Here is an 8,595-nt window from a genome sequence, read left to right as displayed (position 1 = left end):
GTTGGCTCTATTAGTCACATGTGTCTCGTCCTTGCTGCTGAAGTTGTTACTTTAGTAAAGATAATCTACAACTATATGTTTTATTTATTATTTAAAAAATAAAGAACGAAACTTTAACATTATGATGCACATGCACTAGTCATTTTGGTGATTTAAAATTCAGACTCCAACAGCACAAGTCCTTCTACAGTATGAACAATTAAAATCTAACACTGGGTTATTTTATGTTGTGCAAGTTTTTCGTTTTCTTCTTTACCTTCTATTCTTATTTTCCTTTCTTTTTTTTTCTTTTCTAATGACAGTAAAACCATCATTCACTATTATTGTTTTCCACATCTGTCTATTTTGGGGGTTTTATTCCCACGTTTTAACTCAATGTTAACAGCCTTTAGGGTCTCTTTCGCATGTATCCATATACCTATAATTTTGGTCTTCTAGGGTCTGTTTCCTTGTGCAATTTTACCATAAGTATAGCTTTTGGAATACATAAATCTTCCATCCTGCATACATTTCCAAGCCAGCGAAGTCTGTTGTTTTATAAACATAAACAATGATTGGATTCCACAGTCTTGTAAGACCTTTTAGTGATTTTATCTTGACATGAGATATTAAGAATCCTTCGTAGACAGCGTAGATGGTATAGGCTTATTTAATCTCTGTTCTTTTCCTGGCTGCCGTAGGTCGTCCAAGCCTCACTACCGTATAGCAGTACTCACAGCACAGGTTCGATAGACTTTGATTTTGATTGAAGTGTTTAGCATCCTATTCTTCTATACTCAATCAGTGAGTTTACCTATAGTGGAAGTCTACCAATTCTTGTGCTGAATTCTTCTTTCAAAGTACAATATCGGTAACAACAAAACCCCATGTTTCCATACAATCGTAGCCGAGCGGTTAAGGCAGGGGCGCCGCAACGCAGCCATATCCAACTGCACGCCCGCCTATCAGAGGCGGCGCTAGCGGGGGTTCCTGTCGAGGAATTTCCAGCAAGGTCGTCGGGAAAATAAAATCTCGACTGCCGAAAATACAATTTAGGTAGGCCTATGCCTTACTAATCTGTCAAATTTTAGGGATTAAAAACTGTTTAGTGCCAGGAATGCTACCGTATGTGCGAGGTGTTGTACACTATTGCGATAAAAAATACCATAATCAACACAATTTTCTCCCACGGGGAGGGGTGGACAACTTGGCGGGGAGCTTGGACCCCCTTGTCGGGGAACTGGACTCCACGTTGGGGAATTCCTGGCGCCGCCCATGCCGCCTATGGTTCTGGAGGTGAGTTTTCTCTGATAAGGACTATAAACCGTAGGCCTCATGTGCACTATAACGAACCTTTCGAGACAATTAAGTAGGGAGTTACCCCGGTGTACTTGTCCACATAGCCCCTGTTGTGGACAGACCAAAGCAGCTGTTACCAGTTTACCGAGTAGCTCAGATACGAAGGGGCCCTTGGGGAGAAGAAAATTACTGCACGAGCTAGTCCACGCCTCTACAAGTACGACGATACTCACACCAGAGAGGCTCTACTTAACGAATGATAGATAGACAGGTAAGCAAATGTCTAAGTCACATTCACAGGTGAGTTTATTAAGCATGATGTTATGTTAGGACCATCATCAACATCTTGAACCAGGCTCTTTGAACTATGATGGCTGATAGTCAAACCGAACTCTTTACAGAAGGTGGAAAATGCGTTCATCATCCCCAGTCCTTCTTCAAGCACATCACAGAAGCATACATCATCGGCATATAGTAGCGCAGGCAAACATCGATGTTTGGTCTTGTCTAGCTGTATTCAGCAGCTTGCCATCCATTATACAATTCAAATGAACACCAGATTGGCAGTGTAAATTAATGCAATAGAACTACAGTAAAGAAGATTCCGAACAGGGTAGAAGGTGGAACATCATCTTATTTCCGCACCGCTCTTCATTGTCAGCGGTTCCGACTTAGAACCCCCATAGATGATACTTGCAAGCTTGCTTGCATCGCATCCCGTTATCATGAAAACCTCTTATGATCTGCAACAGCTTTGGAGGGCATCTAACATGATTAAGGATGTTGTCCAGAGCGTCTCGACTCACCATCAAAGGCTTTAATCAGGTCAATGAATAGCAAAGTGTAAATGTTGTTTTGTATTTGTGTCTGCTTTTCTCCTGCAGCAAGTGAAGTGCAAAGATCGTGTCCGCTGCGGCTTGGGATACCCTCTATTTGCGAAAAGTAAAAGTCTCTCAAGGACAACCCTTCCAAACATTTTTCAATGGTGCTTAGTACCTAACTCGTATCTAATTCGGTACAAACTTGTTACACTCTTATCTCGTAGTTAACTCGGTGTTCTGCTCGGCATAATTCGTACATAACTCGTAACCAATTCCATAAAGTCGTACCTCACTCGTAGCTAACACGTAATAAGCTCGTATAGGTCCTTTCCAAAGATCACGAGTTTTAACTCGTAGAAATCGTACGACTCTTGGGTGAAATAAACCTAGGTGGGAGAGGGGCAGCCCCTCTCCCACTAGGGTTTTTTTCAGCATACGAGTTTCAAGAGAATGCCGAGTTGCTAACTCGGCAAACTCGGCAAAAACTCGTAGGACGATTCGGAAAGCTCGGAGAGGACTCTTACCTACTCATAGCAGCTCTGAACTCGTGGCGCTAATTTTGAACATGTTCAAAATTAGCGCTACAAGTCCTCAAATCGTAGTAAACTCGAAGTTAACTCCAACTCCTAGATACGGTACTCATATTACGCTCGTAATAATCTCGTAGTTAACTCGGTGCTCTGCTCGGCATAATTCGTACATAACTCGTAACCAACTCCATAAAGTCGTACCTCACTCGTAGCTATCACGTAATAAGCTCGTATAGGTCCTTTCCAAAGATCACTAGTTTTAACTCGTAGAAATCGTACGACTCTTAGGTGAAATAAACCTAGGTGGGAGAGGGGCTGTTTGAACGTAATTAATTCACTGTTGTTCCATCGTGGGCTTAATTCAATGTGAAAAGTAATATAGATGGGTAGTCAATAAGACGGCAAGTGAATTTTTGTTAATAATAATAATAATAATAATAATATTATTATTATTATTATTATTATTATTATTATTATTATTATTATTATTATTATTATTATTATTATTATTATTATTATTATTATTATTATTATTATTATTATTATTATTATTATTGTTGTTGTTGTTTTTGTTGTTTTTGTTACTATTGTGATAGTTAACATAAACAGTACACAAATAGGCCAATGAAATTTTTTTTTTTATTTTGTTTATTCCCCGACAGAATGAACTCGACGTCTTCTCCAACTAGGGGGTGGGGGGGGGGGGGCTAGGCTTCCCCGACGGAGGGTATAGCCACCCCACCTCAGCCCTCCTCTGGCGCCACCACTGTTTAGACCTTGAGGAATAATGCCTTTCTCCCGACACATGCAAAGCTAAGAGGGGACCGCCACTTTTGATAATCTCATCAAAAATGCAATTCTCTTCAGTAACTTTTCGAGAATGACTGTATAACACCAATCAGAACAGGACCAGGAATACGCGCATGTCTTATGCTGCGTTCATTAGAACTTGTGAAGTCGGTGTTCACAACTTGTAACATGTGAGAACACGAGAAGAGTGCATTCATTTGGTAAACGCTAAATGGCTGCTGACACTTTTGCAATGTGTTCGAAAATAAAACATACAAAACAACTTTTTTTTTTTTAATTTGAAATATGAAATAATATTACTTAAACAAATTTCAATAAATATGTTGGGTTGCAAATAAAACACACAAACAAAACTCTTTTTTTTATTTGAAATAATATTACTTAATAAACAAATTGCAATAAATACCGGTACCTATGCTCGTTGTGCATAGTTTGTGTTACATCCTCCATTTTCCACACTACTTGTGCAAATCGAGGAAGAGGATTCTGCTCGACTTCACAAAAAAGTGTTCAACCGGGCGCCAATTTCTCCACTGACAAAACCATTGATCACAATTTCTAACGCAATTAATAACATGTTGTATCTTACTTTTTCTTTGTAAATTTTAATTGATGATTAAATGTGTGTTCGATAACTAATATAATGCAAATAATGAACGGTAACCAACGTCTGTTAAATAAATTTGATTCTACTAATTCAATTTATTATATCTGCAAATAAATAATTAAATATTTATACAGAATCAGAAATTAGTGTTAATCTAATCATAGCTGTATATTAAATTGGTTTTTGTCTACGGCTTATCAGTATTTTATTTTTCATTTCTTTAACTCTAATAACTTACTGTAGTTTATTATTGTTTTTTTTTTATTTTTCTTATCTAGTATGAGGTTTTTTAATTTTATCAATATTCTTACCAGATCTTAAACTGTGTATTTTTTTTTTTTTTTTTTAATATTTAAATATTTATACAGAATCAGAAATTAGTGTTAATCTAATCATAGCTGTATATTAAATTGGTTTTTGTCTACGGCTTATCAGTATTTTATTTTTCATTTCTTTAACTCTAATAAATTACTGTAGTTTATTATTGTTTTTTTTTTAATTTTTCTTATCTAGTATGAGGTTTTTCAATTTTATCAATATTCTTACCAGATCTTAAACTGTGTATTTTTTTTTAAATTTTATTTATTTTTTTATAGCCATGTGTACAACTTCTGGTGCAACTGCCTTCCGCTATCGATACGTACCTACTATGTCATTTAGGACCACATTTAATTTTAATCTTTTATTTAATTTTTGTGTAACCAATTACCAATTTGTTATTCCATTTGTTTTTAAACGACATGCTATTGTTGAAATGAATTCTACCGATGTAAATGGTGTATGTCAGAGTATTGTATTGTATGTCTTGTTTCAGCAGACGGTTAAAGAGTTAGTTTCCGAGAAAAGGACAGAGAGAGCCTCACATCTTACAGGTGCATCGTGGATTTGGAAAGCTGTTCATATTTTCAATATTATTATTATTATTATTTTATTATTAGTAGTAGTATAAACACCATTATCATCATCATCATCATCATCATCATCATCGCCATATCTCTTTAACCACCACTTTCATTATAATAATAATCATCATCATTATAGTTGTCATTATCATTATGAGATCTTTTACCTTTAAAACAACTACTCTTAATAATTCTCTCCCATTACATCTCAAAAAAATTTCAGACAACATGCACATAGGCAAATACCGTTATCAAAACACTTCTTTTAAGGAACATCAAATAACTTCAGCCATTAAGCCTATTTATTTTAATTTTATCATTATTATTCTTTGAAGTTTTGCATGGCGAAGTAATAATAATATAGGCCTACTAATGCTTGCGGTACACCACGTAGATAGTTCTGAAAAGAACTGTTGTTGTTGGTTGAGCATCTAGATGTTTCGATTGACTTGCTTCAATCGTCTTCAGGAGAATAATATCTGAAGAGAACTATCTACGTGGTGTACCGCAAGCATTAGTATATTGTCATTATTATCATCATTATCTTATTATTATTTTTGTCATTATCATTACTCTTTATTATTATCATTGTTCTTATTGTTCAATAGTAACTTATAGATACTAATGAGCAACGAATAGGCCTTTAAATTATTACAATTAACATGTTGTAATTATTACAGATTTTATTTTATATAAGGTGTGTATGCAATAGATACTTTGTTTTGCACTGGCACATTGTAAGGCGTTAAGGCCTATATTTCATGAAACAGTTCCAATGATAATACCATATAGATTCACCACACATAATTCGTTTTTAATTTGATCTAATTTATTTACAAAATCATCCCTGTGCAGTGTACAAATATATGAAACTCCATTTCTCACTGTATACTATATCCCATGAACTGTTCTCTCCACAACATTGTCACGCAGAAAAAATGAATTATAGATGCACTAAACTATGAAACCAAAAATCACAGAAAGTTGATAGAAAATCAAACATCAATTTGAAAATATCTATAAATATCTTATTGTGTTATAAACGTTTATTTACGACACAATACATCTCACAATGTTTCTTTTATAATTTCTAACAATGTAACTTCAACCATCGTTTCTAGTGTGGTATCTGTTTTGATTTTCCCTAGTAATACAAATAGATTGTATCATTACTTTTGAAAATGAATCCACCAAGTAGAATTTAAACAATCTCAACATTTATAACAATATCAAAAATATATATTATTTTGAGCTTTCTGTCAGAATATCGAGTTATATATTGTATAATAAGTCACGTTCTAAGTATACCATTCACGTTCAATGTAATATTGATTCTCCCTTGTATAATAACTTTTATAAATATGACGATGTTATGATAATATATCGGGGTTTTTTTTGTATTCGTCAGTGGCAGGTCCCGTTTTATGAGTTTTACTCTCAAAAGCTTTTGATATAACCGTGACATAATCTAAAGAAATGTGGAGATAGGCCTATAATAGTAATTCGATTAAACACACATTATATCATAATATGATATAATATAAGATGATATGATATAATATTTATATCATTATGTCAAAATATATTATATAGCCTAGTTAGAAACTGACTATGAATGTCAAATGTGGAATATTATTATATCAATCGAATCAATCTTTATTAAATGTATATTTTCTTACATGGCCCTATTGGTTTTAACGTTTTCAACCGGAACGGTAATTGATTGATTGAATGATTAAATTGAGCCTATTTTACCGGTAATATAATTCAGTACATGGCACTATTTGCCAACCAATCAATGTTCAGTAATACAATAATTATAAAAACAAATTTGATATGTATTCCTAGTTAAATTTGTCAGTTTACGTTATCTGACTAATATTTATTTATAGATGTTAACCAACATGTCAGTAGCTACTAAGGACCGGGACAAACAGGTGATTTTCTGGCATTCGAGTATTCCCACAACGCCATAGGCTATTTAAAGAAAAAAAAAATCATTTCTGCTCTTTCAATAAATGTTACGGTGTCTGAGACATTTTTAAAAGCTGAGAAATTATTTGCCAGATTTTCGAAATAATTCACCAGAATGGCACGACCTCAATGGCACCCAGACTAATGATTTACCAATCTAATAGCAATAGGCCTACTTTTGTTTAAGATTGTGACTTTTAATTTTTGTTGTGCATAATGTTATAGGAAAACATTTTGTACAGACACACATCAACAAGATAAACATTTCGCTAACTGCAGCAAACATACATATAATTATAATAAACAATAAATATAAACTAGAAATATAATTCGAGTACTAACTAGAGTGGGAGTACTGATAGAGAGGGATATATGTCCGTACTCAAGATGAATCTAATGATGCATTTAAAACAGAAGTCATCAAATGTAATATATACAACGGATATTGTACATTATTATAGACATAATTCACCAACACTTATTCACTCTCACTATTTCACACTAGCTCTTCATCTCTTTATTACGATGGCCCACAAGGGACACACTGCAAACAAAAAGAAATGCTGCAAACAAAAAAGAAATGCTGCAAACAAAAAAGAAATGCTGCAAACAAATAAGAAATGCTGCAAACAAAAAAGAAATGATGCAAACAAAAAAGAAAACGCACTGCAATAGAAAGAAACGCGCTGCAAACAAAAACAGAAACGCTGCAAACAAAAAAGAGAACGCGCTGCAAACTAAACAGAAACGCTGCAAACAAAAAAGGAAACGCTACAAACAAATAATGACTCTCTCTTCAAGCAATTTGTGGGCGTATGGTGTGCCAAAACCTGGCCGAGATAGTAAATTAAATATCAATCACATGACACATGTACTTTTATTAAATATGCATTTTAAATATTAAAAGATGGCAAGAATATATACAATATTGTATATAAATAATGAAGTTCCTGACCACAACTAAAAAGGTGATCTATAACAAAACAATTTACCTGAATATTGAAAGTTTGAAGTACAACTATACGAAATACAATGAACTATCTACTGTACTCCAGCCACCACAGGGTGGATCGAGATCCTAGATATTATAGAGAGAGCAAAGCTAGCGCGCGAAACTTCGAGATTTGTTCGCCGTTCGTCGTCAACGAACGTCATATCTCTCTTTCTTTGTGGACATGCGCAGTATGAAAAAGATCGCCTATAAATAGATATTGTTACTTGGCGACTACTCTAAAGATCGAAAATCATCATTCACCAGCCTTAAAATTTGTTTTTGACGAACAAACGATCGTTTTTTCAATAAAAAAAATCTAGTAAAAAAAAAAAATAAATAAATCGCGATTTCGTCAAAAGAGATGCGCGCGGGGATGATAAACTAATCATTTTTTTTATGAGGCCTAACAGTTGTACTCGCACAAGCCATCCAGGATAGATTAACGGCGGCCTTTTATAGAAAAGTGGTGCGCCACCAACGAACAAGTAGAGTTTGGGCGCTCGCGCACGTACGTCAACTCAAGAGAGAGACGGAATTGCTTTTGAAAAATGGCGACTTTCTTGGCTAGGCCTAGGCTATAGTAGGAGAGAGCAAACTAGCCCCTAGTCCTAAATTAAAACTGAGATCATTCAAGAAGTAAAAGTGATGCATTATTGTAGATTTTGTGGTATAGAGCTGT

Source organism: Anneissia japonica, unplaced genomic scaffold (genome assembly GCF_011630105.1).
Source record: "Anneissia japonica isolate Jap-2015-1 unplaced genomic scaffold, ASM1163010v1 scaffold1217_len86699_cov187, whole genome shotgun sequence".
In the NCBI taxonomy this organism is placed as follows: Eukaryota; Metazoa; Echinodermata; class Crinoidea; order Comatulida; family Comatulidae; genus Anneissia; species Anneissia japonica.
Note: the sequence above shows the minus strand (reverse complement) of the source record.